At 46.0% G+C, this 14,216-nt stretch overlaps 1 long non-coding RNA gene across 1 annotated transcript; it reads right to left on the bottom strand.

Moving 5' to 3' along the window:
• Nucleotides 1-11,541: 11,541 nt before the first annotated feature.
• Nucleotides 11,542-13,355, bottom strand: LOC105508493. The gene is made up of 3 exons (XR_001001278.1): nt 13,302-13,355; nt 12,357-12,409; nt 11,542-12,096 (listed from the first exon to the last, which is right to left on the bottom strand). It is a non-coding gene; the product is annotated as an uncharacterized LOC105508493 (long non-coding RNA).
• Nucleotides 13,356-14,216: the final 861 nt, after the last annotated feature.

Raw genomic sequence — 14,216 nt, 5'->3', positions numbered from 1 at the left:
CATCTAAGCATAGTCATCCTCTCCTTGGCATCCTTAATTCCTGTAAGTGCTGTCTCATCAGCTGTAGTCAGTGTCTTTCTGGGGCAATAATGCCAAGACAGTGATGTTTCGTCAGCATTAAAGACTTGTTCTGGTTGTGCACGGTGGCTTATGCCTGTAATCCTAGCACTTTGGGAGGCTGAGGCGGGTGGATCACTTGAGGTCAGGAGTTCAAAACCAGCCTGGCCAACATGGTGAAACTCTGTCTCTACTAAAAGTATAAAAATGTTAGCCGGGCGTAGTGGTGGGCACCTGTAATCCCAGCTACTGGGAGGCTGAGGCAGGAGAATTGCTTGAATCCAGGAGGTGGAGGTTGCAGTGAGCAGAGATCTCCCGCCTGCGCGACAGAGCAAGACTCTGTCTCAAAAAAAAAAAAAAAAAAAAAAAAGACTTGTTCTGGCATCAGATTTCATCAGCCTTGACCTTGGCAAACTCATCAATGAATTTCTCTGCTGCTTTATAACCAACAGATGCTTTGTCACCACAATTGTTTAAAAATTTAATGCTGTATCTTTACTTAAATTTCTGCCACCAGCCTGTTGAATTTTCACAGGTCTCTTCAATTTCCAGTCCATCCCAATAGATCTGCGCTTGTTTCATGGTCAGCATACCATTAATGGCATATGTCCACTGCTGATGATTCACTCTTTTCATACACGATTGAGGTCGTCATTTTTAGCTTTATGCAGTGTTTTTCTATTTTTCATTAACTTTTGTTCATCACTTCCACACAGGACTCTAACAGTTTATTCTTGTTTCTTCATGTTATATATGTTGGCTATTCCAACACCATACTCTCCAGCAAGACGCTACACACTTACACTGCTGTCCGGTTTCTCCAGCAGCTTGATGTTCTGTGCTATAGATAAGGACGAATGCTTCCTCTTTTTCTTATCACTGTTACCCGTAGAGATATCTGCAGGCCTTCTGGACATTTTCAACAATGTGTTTACACCACAGGCAGAGAATGAGCAAAAAAAAAAAAAACACACAGTGAGTAATGCACACAATTTTGGCCCCCCATAGGGCATTGTGGGAACAGGCTGTTGGCATATCTGACCCTGTTATTACCCTTTGTGGGTGTGCCTGTGTGAAGGGAATCTGGGCACGTGCAGAAAAAAATACATCACCGCTGAGGGGGCTGAGAAGGTCTTTTTCCTTTGGGAATGTTGAATAAACTGTGTGTTCTCTGCCTACATTTTGACTGAGACCTGTCACGTGAGGTCAAATTGAAGTTTTCTGCTTATGGCATCATGTTGGCACTCAAAAAGTTCCAGCTTTTGGAACAGTTCAGATTTCAGATTTTCAGAGTAGAGGTACCCAACCTATAATAACGTAAAGGAAATGGGGGATGACTCCTGAGTGCAGAGTTTCCTTTGGAAGTGATGAAAATGGCCTGAAAATGATTGTGGCATACAACAATGGGTAGTTGCATAACTCTGTGAATACACTAAAAACCATGGAATTGTGCACTTTTAATTGGTGAATTTTATGGTATGTGAATTCTATCTCATAAGGCTGATATTAAAAAGAATCATATAAAACATTTGCTTTGCTACTATGGCCAGTATGCCATCCCTCCAAGTGACTCTGACGTTCATTCATTCATTCATCCATTCATTCATTCATTCCACAGATATTTCTTGATAGTTCATTATACATGTGGCTCTGTGCTAAGCACTTGGGATACAGAGCTGAAGAACATAGACACTGTCCCTATCCTCAGGGAACTGGAAACACAGACTTTAGATAAAAAAATGGACTGAGGTGTAATGAATTTTGTGTTAGGGAAAGTTAAAAGGAGACAAGGAACATACAGCAGAGGGTCCCATCATAGTCTTTGGTCAGAGAAGGTCCCAGCTCTGATCTAGGGAGTGGAGGGAGGATTCTGGGCAGAGGAAAGGCCATAAAGTCCCATGAGAGAGAAAGTGCCTAGTGCATTTGAAAAACCGAGAGCCAGCCAAGATAGAGGGGAGCGGGTAAGAGGCAGTGAGGAATGACAAAGCTGCAGAGGTGGGAATGGGCCGGACTATGGAGGCCCTTGTAGGCTGTGTTAAGGAGTTTGGATTTAACCAACAGACAATGGTAGCTAGTTGTTCAGTCAAAAGGAGGCAAGATCAAGTTCTTTTTAGAGGAACTCTCTGGTTGCAATGTGGTGAATAGACTGGAGGAGATAAAGAGGCCGTTAAACAGATGTTTTAAATATGTAGGTGGTAGAAACGATAGAATTTGGTGATTGAACTTCTTTGAATGGAGATGGCAGGGAGAGAATTCCAGGGCGACTCATAGATTTCCAGTTTGGGCAAGTGGGTGGGTGGCGGCGAGACAGGGATTCAGGGAGGAGCAGCGGGATACTTTTGTTTCAGATGTGTTGAGTTTGAGAACATGAGGCCCAGTATGCATAGTGACAAAAACTCATACTCCGAAGCCCAACAGGCTCTTCCATCTTATTGCTGTGTGATCTTGGAGAAGTTACCTAAGCTGTCTGTGACTCCACTTCTTAGAGATGATGATGATGATAATAATAATAATAATAATAATAGCTTTCTGAAGTGCTGTCATGAGAATTGTGAGTTAATATATGTGAAATGCTTTCAATGTATCTGGCCCACTTAAAGACTATACAAGTCTTTATCGTCATCATCATGATTGTTGCTATGATATGCCCAAAATATGAGGTCCAGGAAACAGATGTATGCACCAGTCTGCTGCTGGCAATGTAGACTTTAGTGGCATCAGCAAGCAGATGGCATTTGAAGCCTTGGGAGTAGAGTGAGAGGGCAAAGGGCCAGGATAGACCCCTGAGGCGCTCCCACATCAGAGAGACAGGTGGAGCCTGCCAAGGAGATCCTAAAGGCCTGCTAAAGACACAGGAGGAGCCAGGCATGGTGGCTCATGCCCGTAATCTCAGCACTTTGGGAGGCTAAGGCAGGTGGATTGCTTGAATCCAGGAGTTTGTGACCAGCCTGGGGAATATGGCGAAACCCTGTCTCTACCGAAAATACAAAAATTAGCTGCCCATGGTAGAGCACGCTCATAGCCCCAGCTACTTGGGGGGGTTGAGGCATGGTGGCCGCCACCCACCCACTTGCCCAAACTGGAAATCTATGAGTCGCCCTGGAATTCTCTCCCTGCCATCTCCATTCAAAGAAGTTCAATCACCAATGAGGCATTGCTTGAGCCCAGAAGGTTGAGGTTTCAGTGAGCTGTGATCACACCACTGCACTCCAGCCTGGGTGACAGAACGAGACCCTGCCTCAAAAAAAAAAAAAGACACAGGAGGAATGCAGTGGGTGTATCAGATGCTGAATATAGATGCTGAGCCATGAGGAGCATTTATGAAATGTTAGGGCTTCTGGTTGTCACCCTACTTTCCTTGGGCAGTCAAGACCAGTTGTGGTGTTTCCAGGGGACGTGCTGAAATTCAGTAAATTGAGTTTTGAATATCTATGCCCAGAAACATATTTTCAGAGTATATTAGGGGAGTATGATACTTTTATAAAGCCTGAAATACATCCTGTTTTTTTGTTTTGTTTTGTTTTGTTTTTGAGACGGAGTCCCACTGTGTTGCCCAGGCTGGAGTGCAGTGGCACAATCTTGGCTTACTGCAACCTCTGCCTCCCGGGTTCAAGCTATTCTCCTGCCTCAGCCTTCCTTGTAGCTGAGAGGCTCTTACCACCACGTCTGGCTAATTTTTTGTATTTTTAGTAGAGACAGGGTTTCACTGTGTTAGCCAGGATGCTCTTGATCTCCTGATCTTGTGATCCAGTCACCTCGGCCTCCCAAAGTGCTGGGATTAGAGGCGTGAGCCACTGCGCCCAGCCCATTCTCTTGTAAAAACAAAAATCCTCTTGGAATAAGGGCCATGTTTCTACATTCATCAGTTTTGTATGTTTGGACCTTTGTACATTGAATTTGTCCTTTCCTCCTTCTGGGCTAGATTTTCTTCCACTGTTTTGTGCCAGTTTTAAATTCCCACCTAGATCATCAGCTCCTTAAGGAAATGAAAAATTAGGGAGAGCATGAAATACTTATTTGTTGAGCTCCTGTTTGTGAGGATCTGTTGCTAAATGGTACCTGAGACAGGTTCTGAAAAAAGAAAAAGGTATTAACTCACAATGGCTTCTTCCATCTAATGATGGCAAAATGGCAACTGATTTAGTTCAATTGACCAATGGGAAATAATCCTTTATAACATAAGAAGTTATAATCAATCTAATAAGTTGTTCATTTTTTACACTTTTTTCTTTTTCTTTTCTTTTCTTTTTTTTTTTTTTTTTTTTGAGTTGGTGGTCATGGGGCGTCTCACTTTGTTCCCGAGGCTGGAGTGCAGTGGCATGATCATAGCTCACTGCAGTCTCGGCCTCCTGGGCTCAAGGGATCCTGCTGCCTCAGCTTCCCTAGTAGCTAGGACCACAGGCATGCACCACCAGGCCTGGCTACTTATTATTTTTTTGTAGAGACGTGGTCTCGCCATGTTGCCCAGACTGGTCTTGAACTCCTGGCCTTAAGTGATCTTCTCACCTTGCCCTTCCAAAGCGTTGGGATGACAAATGTGACTCACTGCTCAACGCCTTTTTTTTCTTTTTTCTTTTTTTGCAATTTTGACAGCATCTTATAGTTTACAGAATATTATCATATAATATCATCAGTATGATGGCTAATATTGAGCGTCAATTTCATTGGATTGAAGGACACAAAGTATTGTTCCTGGGTATGTCTGTGAGGATATGGCAAAAGGAGATTAACATTTGAGTCAGTGGACTGGGAGAGGCAGACCCACCCTCAATCTGAGTGGACACCAGCTAATCTGCTGACTGTCCTGAGTCTTCCAGCCTTCATCTTTCTCTCGTGCTGGATTCTTCCTGCCCTTGAGTATCAGACTCCAAGTTCTTCAACTTTTGGACTCTTGGACTTGTACCAGTGGTGTGCCAGGAGCTCTCGGACCTTCAACCACAGACTGAAGGCTGCACTGTCAGCTTCCCTGCTTATGAGGTTTTGGGACTCCGACTGGCTTCCTTGTTCCATAGTGAGACTTCACCTTGTGATGGTGTGAGCCAATACTCCTTAATAAACTCCCCTTTATATATACGTCTGTCTTATTAGTTCTGTCCTCTAGAGAACCCTGACTAATAAAATCAGCCAGTACCTATCAGTGTCATTATTATTTCCATTTTACAGGTGAGAAAGCCTGGACTCACAGAAATTAGTTACCTTGCCAAGTGTGGTACACAATTGGGCCAAGACTGATGGCTGATAGAACAGGGGTGAACCGGTGGTGGGGAGGGCAATCTGGCGTTCAAGGGATGCATTGTCTATGGAGGATTTAAAAATAATAAAACCAACTAAAGGCAGTCTGCTTTTTATGATCATCAGGCACCAGCAATTCTAAATTTCAGTGATAAAATACTCCTCCTCAGTGGACATGAGAAGCTGGCTTCTCCTATTCCCCAGTACAGTAGAAACATTAAGAGAGCAAGCAAGCCTCATTTCCAGATATGTGGGTGATTTCTCTCAGGACTGTGCAAAGCATTTCATGTTCCAAGTCCCTGCCTTTGTTAAAACATAGATGTATTTTTTTTTCTTTGGGGATGTTCAGAGCTTTCCAGAATTATGCTTTCCCAGGAGAAATAACAACAGTCACATAGCCAAACGTCTAGCAGTGCTTTTGCCTACTGAACAGAATTTCCTGAGAATCTTCTAGAAAAGCAGCACCCAGTTTCTTATTCTGCAAAATGCACTCAGCAGCTCCTCTGAGAGAAGCGTGTATATAGGGGGATAGCAGGAGAGAAAGGCAGTTCTCCCTGCCAGGTGGGTGACGGTCAGGGGTATGGACCCTTCTACTGAGGGTGAGCTGGTAGAATTTCTCTCAATGCTTAAGACCGAGGAGTTTATCATTCCCCTGACCCCCTGGCTTTAGCTGGAAATGTCCAGAATTCCCCCATCCTAACTGAGAAGGGCAGTTGCTTGCCTAAAACCCACAAAGACTAATTCTGTAGTGAAGAGTCCCTCAACTGCTAGGGTGACCAGCAGCCCAGGCCTGAGGGCTTTCCTGGAACCTGAAACTTTCAATGCTAAAACAAGGATGGTCCCAGGTCAACCAGGAGAGTTGGTCATTCTTCTAGTTGCTGAGATTTTGAAATCACTATTTACTGTTCATTCTACTGTTATTGGCATTGCCTTGAGCCCTGGCTTGGGACACTGGGGGCCTGGGCAGTATCTTTATTTTAGATATCTACAGAAGCCAGAACAAAGGCAAGCTTACCTATGAAGCCTAGGAAGATCCTGTGGTAGGTTTTCTCAGCAGCAGTGTGATGGACATTTGGGGCTGGATAATGCTTTTTTGTGGGGCTGTGTCCTGTGTGTTGAAAGATATTTAGCAGCATTACTGCCCTCTATGCATTAGATGCCAGTAGCATGTTCCCCACCCAGGTGTGACAATCAAAACACATCTTTAGGAATTGCAAATATTCACTGGGATGGGGGTAAGGGTGGCAAACTTATCCCCAGTTGGGAAGTACTGCCCAAGAGAGACATTTCTTGCTACCTCATTAAGCATTTGGAGCTGTTGAACACAAATCAAGGCAGTCAGAAAGCGCATCCTGGCTTCAGCCTGGGCATAACCATCCTATTTGCCACATAAAAGTCTAGTGGCTGCTCTGCACCCTTTCTGGGTAGAAGCAGAGTTAGTCTGGTCATGGGGGCCCCCGTGGGACAGTGTTGCCCAGATAGGTACCCCTTTAAACCAGTTCTTCCCACAGGGGTGTCACAAAGAATACTTCTTGTCCTGTGGGATGTCCCCTGGGGAAATAAAAGAGAATTTGAAGAATACTATATGGATATTCACAAAGTACCTTATACAATGAACGCTTTGAGAAGTGCTGAAATAAAGAAACCTGTTTAAAATTTCCACCAAGTTTTACGCTGAGGTCAACTGATCCATTAAGATTTACATACAATTGGCTCAATCCCTTGAACTGTGGCGTCTTCAGATACTCTGGGACCCACCCTGAGATTCTGAGAATTTCCAGAGGGTGTATCTTCTCAAGGTCACTTCGACTCTGAGTTCAGCCTCCCCTTAAATTCTCCAGCTCATTCATAGTGCACCTCTTACCACTTCTGCCTTATTTCTGCTCTATGCTGATTGAGTTGTGGATTTCAGTCCCCTCTTCATGAATTTCCCTTCCCCAAAATACCCTGTAAGGCATGTCTGTGTTCAGTGGCTTTACTGAGGTTTGTGGTGGTGAAAGCCTTTTACATCACCATGATTTTCGCCTCTTTTCCCCCTCAAAACTTTCCTTTTATCTCCCTCACCCCCTCCACCCCACCCCAACTCAACTCTTCTCAATTTATTGTACAAAACAACTTTGCTTTCCTCTCCTTATTTGGTCTTGAAACTACTTTTACATTTTCAAAGCCTCGTTAACAGGTAGCCATATAATTCGTTGTCCAAACTATGACACTTTTGAGAGTGAAAGTGGGCCTAGTAATAACTTCGCTGGCCGACAGGTGTACAGCAGGAAAGTCTTAGGCAATCAGGTCACATGGGCTGTCTGCCCTGCACTTGCAGGTTATCAACACAGAAAATGCGCAGAAGCACAGAAATGTTAGTTTCCTTTCTACCTTCTCCTCCCCTCTCCAGTCCCCGTAAGTGGAATGGGACCACGGAGTATGTATTTTCTTATCGGTGTGAACCATTCCACCCTCCTTAGAAGACAAAAGTAGCTGTCATCTGTTGCAGGTGCAACTGGCTGGGGGTGGAAAAAGATGGTAAAAAGAATTTACCAAGACAGTAGTTAGTTAAAGAAAGCAAGCTTATTACAGGGAGAATATGTTGCAAGGAGGCAATGGGCAGCACAGCAGAGAAGGGGCTGTCTACAAAGAGGCAGGGACTGGGGGGAGGTTTTCTAGGGTTGTACTGGAGGGGCTATGTGCAGAATGAGGTCGTGCTGTTGGGGCTATGTGTAGAGCGAGGTATTTGGAAACAGGATGTCGTGCCAGTGGGTTGTCAGTGATTAGCTGTCTGGCAGAACAATTACCCTCCCCACCTGAGGCCCCCTGCAGGTTGTTGCTCACTTATCTTATTAGGAATCCACATCATCAGCTTTGGTTTTAAATGAAAATTTCTTCTTCTACATTACCCTTTGCTTATTCATCATTTCCCAAACTTATTTGATCATAGGTCTCATTTAATCTCTCTATCCCTACCCCCATTAATATCTCTCATAACGTCTCTCATAACTAGAAAAATATGCTTTGGGAAACTTTGAGCTCAGAGCTAGGAAGAACTATCTACATTGCCGCCAAAATCTCCTTGGATGAAGACAGGATTAGGGTGGAGAGACCAGGAATCATGTTCTAGAGTCCCCTGTGGAACCAGAAGAAAATCTGATGCCTCTGACAGACTGAATGGATCCCTCTTGGCCCAGATTCCCCAGAAAAACTTTAAGTTTCCCTGGCTTTGATGAGATAGGAGGTTAGACAAGCCTCAGTACCCCCTCTTTTTGTTGTTACCAGACTTTCTAAGAGATAAACGGAAACCAACACCTGAAAAACAAAGACTGGAAGATCCTTCTATGGATTTCAGCAGATCACCTGACACCATGGCCAGACTCCACTCCCTTATCACAGGTTCACCATGAAAACTGAGCAGCCTGACAAAGAATTCCATCCTGTCCTGATAACTGACCACCAGCCACTGAGACTGGCTCTGGCTGGTTTACAGAGATTAAGCGCAAAGTGGCTTTGTGCCTTATGCTTCACCTTTTGACATACAGCGCCTAAAGTTACTGCATTTTAACACTGTCTCTACAAACATGGGTCATATGTAACATATTTTTATGCGCTACACATGCATTAGGACCCCTCATAAATATTTACAAGATTGTCCTATAACCTACTGAATACGTATGTACAGCCAATCTCACTAGGCATAAATCTCAGCCTCTTCCTTCTGTCTCTGAAGTGTCTGCTTTCAGTTCCAGCCAGAGGCTTCACTTCCCTGCCTGCAGGTTGTAACCCTTTTTTTTGAGATAGAGTCTCGCTCTTGTTGCCCAGGCTGGAGTGCAGTGGTGCAATCTCGGCTCACTGCAACATTGACCTCCCAGGTTCAAGCGATTCTCCTTTCTCAGCCTCCCGAGTAGCTGGGATTACAGGAGCATGCCACCATGCCCGGCTTATTTTTGTATTTTTAGTAGAGACAGGGTTTCATCATGTTGGTCAGGCTGGTCGCAAACTCCTGGCCTCAAGTGATCTGTCCACCTCGGCCTCCCAAAATGCTGGGATTACAGACGTGAGCCACTGTGCCTGGCCCAGGTTGTAACCCTTTATAAGAAAGAAAGTTCTCCTTTTTTAAAATTTACAGATATCAATAATTTTAAGTAGACACCCCTATAAATTAGGGGAATATCTAGTTAGCAGATAAGAGATTCGCAGATGAGAGCAACGAGACTGTAGAGAGTGGTAGAACCAGAGGCATATGCCTCTAAAGACCAGGGCTCTGGATGGATTCTTCATGGAATATGCTGGGAAACACTGCCTCCAGTCACTGATTCCCAAACTCAGGTACTGATTTGAACGAGAATCTTCAGAAATCCCTGGAGGGACCAAAGATGCTGAACACATCCAGCCAGAGGTCTTCCAGGGCCCTGTGTGTTGTGGCAGTCTAAACGGTGGTTCTTCTTTTGGGTCCCTCTGGTCCTGGGCCAAGCCCAGTCCTGGCTAAAGCAGATACAGGCCACTAAAAAACCGAAATACCGATGGTTGGGTCCCCACTGCCTTCTGCACCCCTTCTGTGCAATGTCCCATGCTCCCCACCCTATCACCAAGACCAGGCCAAGCTGAGGGTACAGGGCAAGCAGCTGCCCATTCTGAGACCGAATATGGATGGAGAGGTGTGTTCCCAACATGCTGGTCCTGGCGAGAGGCCTAAGACTTGTTGAGTCCCGGATCCCTGTTGTCCCACAGGCAGGACTTGCCTGTCCCTATCCTCTCACCACCTCTAACTATCAAGCCCATTAGACTTCTCCCTAGGTGGAAGAAGATGAAAGAAGAGGTGGGGTTGCCAGAGCAAGACTCAAGGTAGAAGACTTCTGGCCTTGTTAATCTTTGACCAGCCTCCCCAGGCACCTTTCCCACTGCCACCATTGGTCCAGTCTGTGGGGTCCCTGCCATCCAGAGACTGACCTCAATATGGATTTCTCTCTTCTGCCTGGTGTCCTGCCTTCTAGCTGTCTCCAGAGAAGCATGCAAGTCCTTTTGTTTTGAGGGTTTAACCACTGGGCATTCCTGCATTACTACCTTCTCTACTTCTACTCTTGCCCCTACAGTCTGGCTCAGTACAGAAAAATCTTTTCAAAACACAAGCCATGCTTGAAACTTTCCATTTTCCAAGCCCCCTCCTAATAGTGAAGAACCCTGACTCCCTCCACATCGTTGCTCTGACCCCTGCCACTCCCCAACTCCACTCCAGACACATTCACCTCCTCGCTTTTCTTTGACCATGCCAGGTACATGTCTACCTCAGGGCCTTTGCACTGCCTTTCCTCCTGTCTGAAATACTCTTTCCCTATTTATCATCAGGTGTCACATTCTTACCTTTCTTTTAGGTCAGATGTCAGTGAGGCCTTCCCTGAACACCTGATACAAACTAGCAACCCACTCTCACCTCCTACAAGGAAGTGTAGGGTAGAGAATGCTTGCTTTATTTCCCCATAGCACATCCTACCATCTGACATTTTGTGTGTTTGTGTGTTTCTTTGTTCATTCTAGAAGGTAAGCTCTGTGAGGACAAGGCTTTGTCTGTTGGGTTCACTGCTGTATTGCCAGGACCTAGATCATGGAAGTGCTTAATGAGTATTTGTGAATGATGAAAAGAAGGAGTGAATCAATTGTAAAGTTCCAGTCATCTACCACAGTTCCCACGGGAGCTATCTCTGGCCAGTGATGACACACAGCCCACTTCCCGCTTGGCACTCCTTCCCTGCCCTCTTTCTCAGGTGGCCCCCATGCTTCCTGGGAGCTCACCAATTCCTCAGTAAGAAGCACTTCCCAGGCACCTGCAGCCCCGCTGTGCCTCCTCCCCTACACCTGGCATATTGTCCAGCAATTGTACTGTGCAGACACACCAGGCAGTCAGCCACGCACTTGATCACAGACATGAGCATGACTCCTAAGTTGACTCCCACGGGGTGTTAACTCCTGACAGGGCAGGACTGGAGAGACAAAAGCAGCTGGGCCTGAAATGGTCCGAATCCCCCTCCTCGGCCCTTTGGCCCCAGGAGGGGCAGGAGCTCAGAGAGTTCCCTTATTGGCCAGTCTGTCTCACCCCCTGCGTCGGGGGCTGGGGGTGGTCTGGACGAGCATGTCCGGTGTCTCTTGTATGTCACTCCTTTCTATTAGAACTGTACTTTGATTTCAATAAATTAGAAGAAATATCCGGCCATCCACCTCCATCAGAATATGTTTTTATGTTTTTTTGTTTGTTTGTTTGTTTGGTTGGTTTTTTGTTTTTTTTGAGATGGAGTCTCACTCTGTTGCCAGGCTGGAGTGCAGTGGTGTGATCTTGGCTCACTGCAACTTCTGCCCCCTGGGTTCAAGTGATTCTCCTGCCTCAGCCTCCCAAGTAGCTGGGATTACAGGTGTGTGCCACCATGCCTGGTGAATTTTTGTGTCTTTAGTAGAGACGGGGTTTCACCATGTTGGCCAGGATGGTCTCGATATCTTGACCTTGTGATCTGCCTGCCTCAGCCTCCCAAAGTGCTGGGATACAGGTGTGAGCCACCACTCCCGGCCTATGTATTTTTTTTTAACACACACATAAATCTAAAGCAAAGGGTATGCCAAGATCCAGCTGGGGCCAGGTCTGAGCCCCACTCTGAGCATCTCGTTGGCTTCCCATCAGTGGAATACAATGGAGGCATATTCCACTTGGTCTGGCGATGCCCTCCTGGGGTGATGAAAACGGGGCATGTTGGCATAGACAGCAAAGTCATCCTCCTTCTGGGGGGCCAGGTTGATCACGTTAGAATATATGGCATCAGCATGGCGGGAAAGATCCTTTACAGACAGAACCCTGGTTAGAGGCAGACCGCTGGGCCCCAGGGACTCCCAAAGACAAAACCAGGCACTAGGCTGTCCCTACAGGACAGCAAGTAGAATGCTGAGTTCTTGCTGCACAAGCCCTAGATCTGTTTTCAGAAACATTTCGTCCAGATCTGCCCCCTGCCTCATCCCACCACCCTCTGTGTGGGGTCTAGGTAGGAAGCAGCAAGGAGGCCAGGAGCCCCCCTCTACGTGTGACTGGACTAGCTCCTTACTGAGGACTTGTGGGAAAAGTTGGTCTGATGCCTCAGTTGTTTCTTAAATAGTGCTAGAAAAATTGATAAACTCAGAGTCAGTCTGTGTTGGGTTAATAACCATCTTTACTTGGTTGTTTGCTGGATTTAGGGCTTAACTTCAAAATGCAAAATCCACCTCACTCAGCCTATTGGGCCTCTGAGACTAAGTTAAAGTCCCAGGAAGACACAGGGGAAATGAGTAAACTTTGTAATTTATAATTTTGTTTATTATTTAGAAGAGATTATTTGGCATCAATATTTCTTTTAGCTGAGGCATATAGACCATAAGCGTATATGCAGATGGCTTGTACTATATATCGCTTTCAGCATGAAGAACTTGTATGATGAGTAAGTCTTATTGCTGTGCACAGAGTCCCCAACAACTCTACAGAAGTCTTATCTTCATATCTCCTTCATATTACCCTCCCACTACCTGCCCCCCACTCCGACAAGGCTGCCCATAGGAAAGACACCCCAGTCTCTGCCCCCAGTTTCTCCTCTCTTCATTCCCAGTTCCAAGGCCAGCTTGTTCAACTCACTCTCATGCCTCCATTTCTTCAGGGTCATGGACAAGAGACCCACCAGGAGCAAGATGAGGGCCACTGCAGCAATGGAGCCAGAAAGGGCTGTGGCTGCTGTGCTTAGGCTGAAGGAAGCAACCAAGAGACATGAGGACCATCCAGCTGTTCTGGCTGGCTTTGGTGACCCTCCACAAAAGTGCCCTGGGGCCTCCTCGCCCCTGTAGGAGCTCTCCCACTTCCAGGCTTCCACCTCCTTAGTGGCCAACCATCTCCTGCCTCCATTTTAGCCCCTCTCTTCAGCTCTAGCCTCCACAGCCATGGCCCCACTCACACCAATCCCCACAGATCCCTTCCCCAGGAGCCCACCTTCCTCCTTCATGGGTCCAGCCCTTCTCTCATCCACCTGCTGAGTCCTTCAGGGTTAGTCTCTGGCTTCAGGGTGGTGATGTTCTCTGCATAAGGGAAAGGAGAGGAAAGTAATATGAAGAGATATGAAGGTAATTCTTGCACACCTATGCAAACGAGCTCTACAGAATCTTAAATGGTAATATTAGCTACTGTTTATTGTGAACTTAATATATACTGGGCACATTCATTATCTTGTTTAATCTTCATAAATAGACTTGAGATAGGAACAATCATTATTCCTATTATACAGTAAAGAAAAACAGCTCTCGGGGATCACACTTGCTCAGAGTTATAGGGCTGATAAGTGGCAGAGTTCTGACGTAAACCTCCATCTCTCTGACTTTAAATCGTGTGTTCATACACAGTACATTCTGCTGCCTCCATGTGATTGGTTCACTCCAGAGCTCTACCATTCTTACCAAGGGTTAGCAGATACGATAGGAGGTCCAGAAAAAGAGATAGCCAGGATGGTGCAGTGCTAGGTACCTGGGGGAGGGGCAGTGGTTCACGCCTGTAATCCCAGCATTTTGGGAGGGGCACGTGAAAGGGTTGACAGGATCAGGACATAGGCAAGGCCAGTAGAGCTACCACTAGGAAAAGGTGGCAGGCATGAGAGCATGCCCATGCTCTGGTGGGGAAGGGGAGAATTATTCACACCAGGAAAGAATTTCTCCTTCCTCCAGGGATGGAGACACAAAGCCCATTCCCACTCCAGCCACATTCCATCTGTAGATTCTCAGAGCTAGAAGGAATCTTAAACTCTCCCATTGTATAGGTGAGGAATCTCAGGGGAAGGCACTTGCCTGAGGCAAGTACTGTAGCCAGGACTGGAGTCCGCATTTTGACTCCAAACCCAAAGCTCTCTTTACCTGCATTCAGGCTCCTTCCTGTTTATTCCTCATAAAGTGAA

The sequence above is a fragment of the Colobus angolensis genome, unplaced genomic scaffold (assembly GCF_000951035.1).
Source record: "Colobus angolensis palliatus isolate OR3802 unplaced genomic scaffold, Cang.pa_1.0 Scaffold100, whole genome shotgun sequence".
NCBI lineage: Eukaryota > Metazoa > Chordata > Mammalia > Primates > Cercopithecidae > Colobus > Colobus angolensis.
This window is presented reverse-complemented; position numbering and strand designations above follow the sequence as displayed.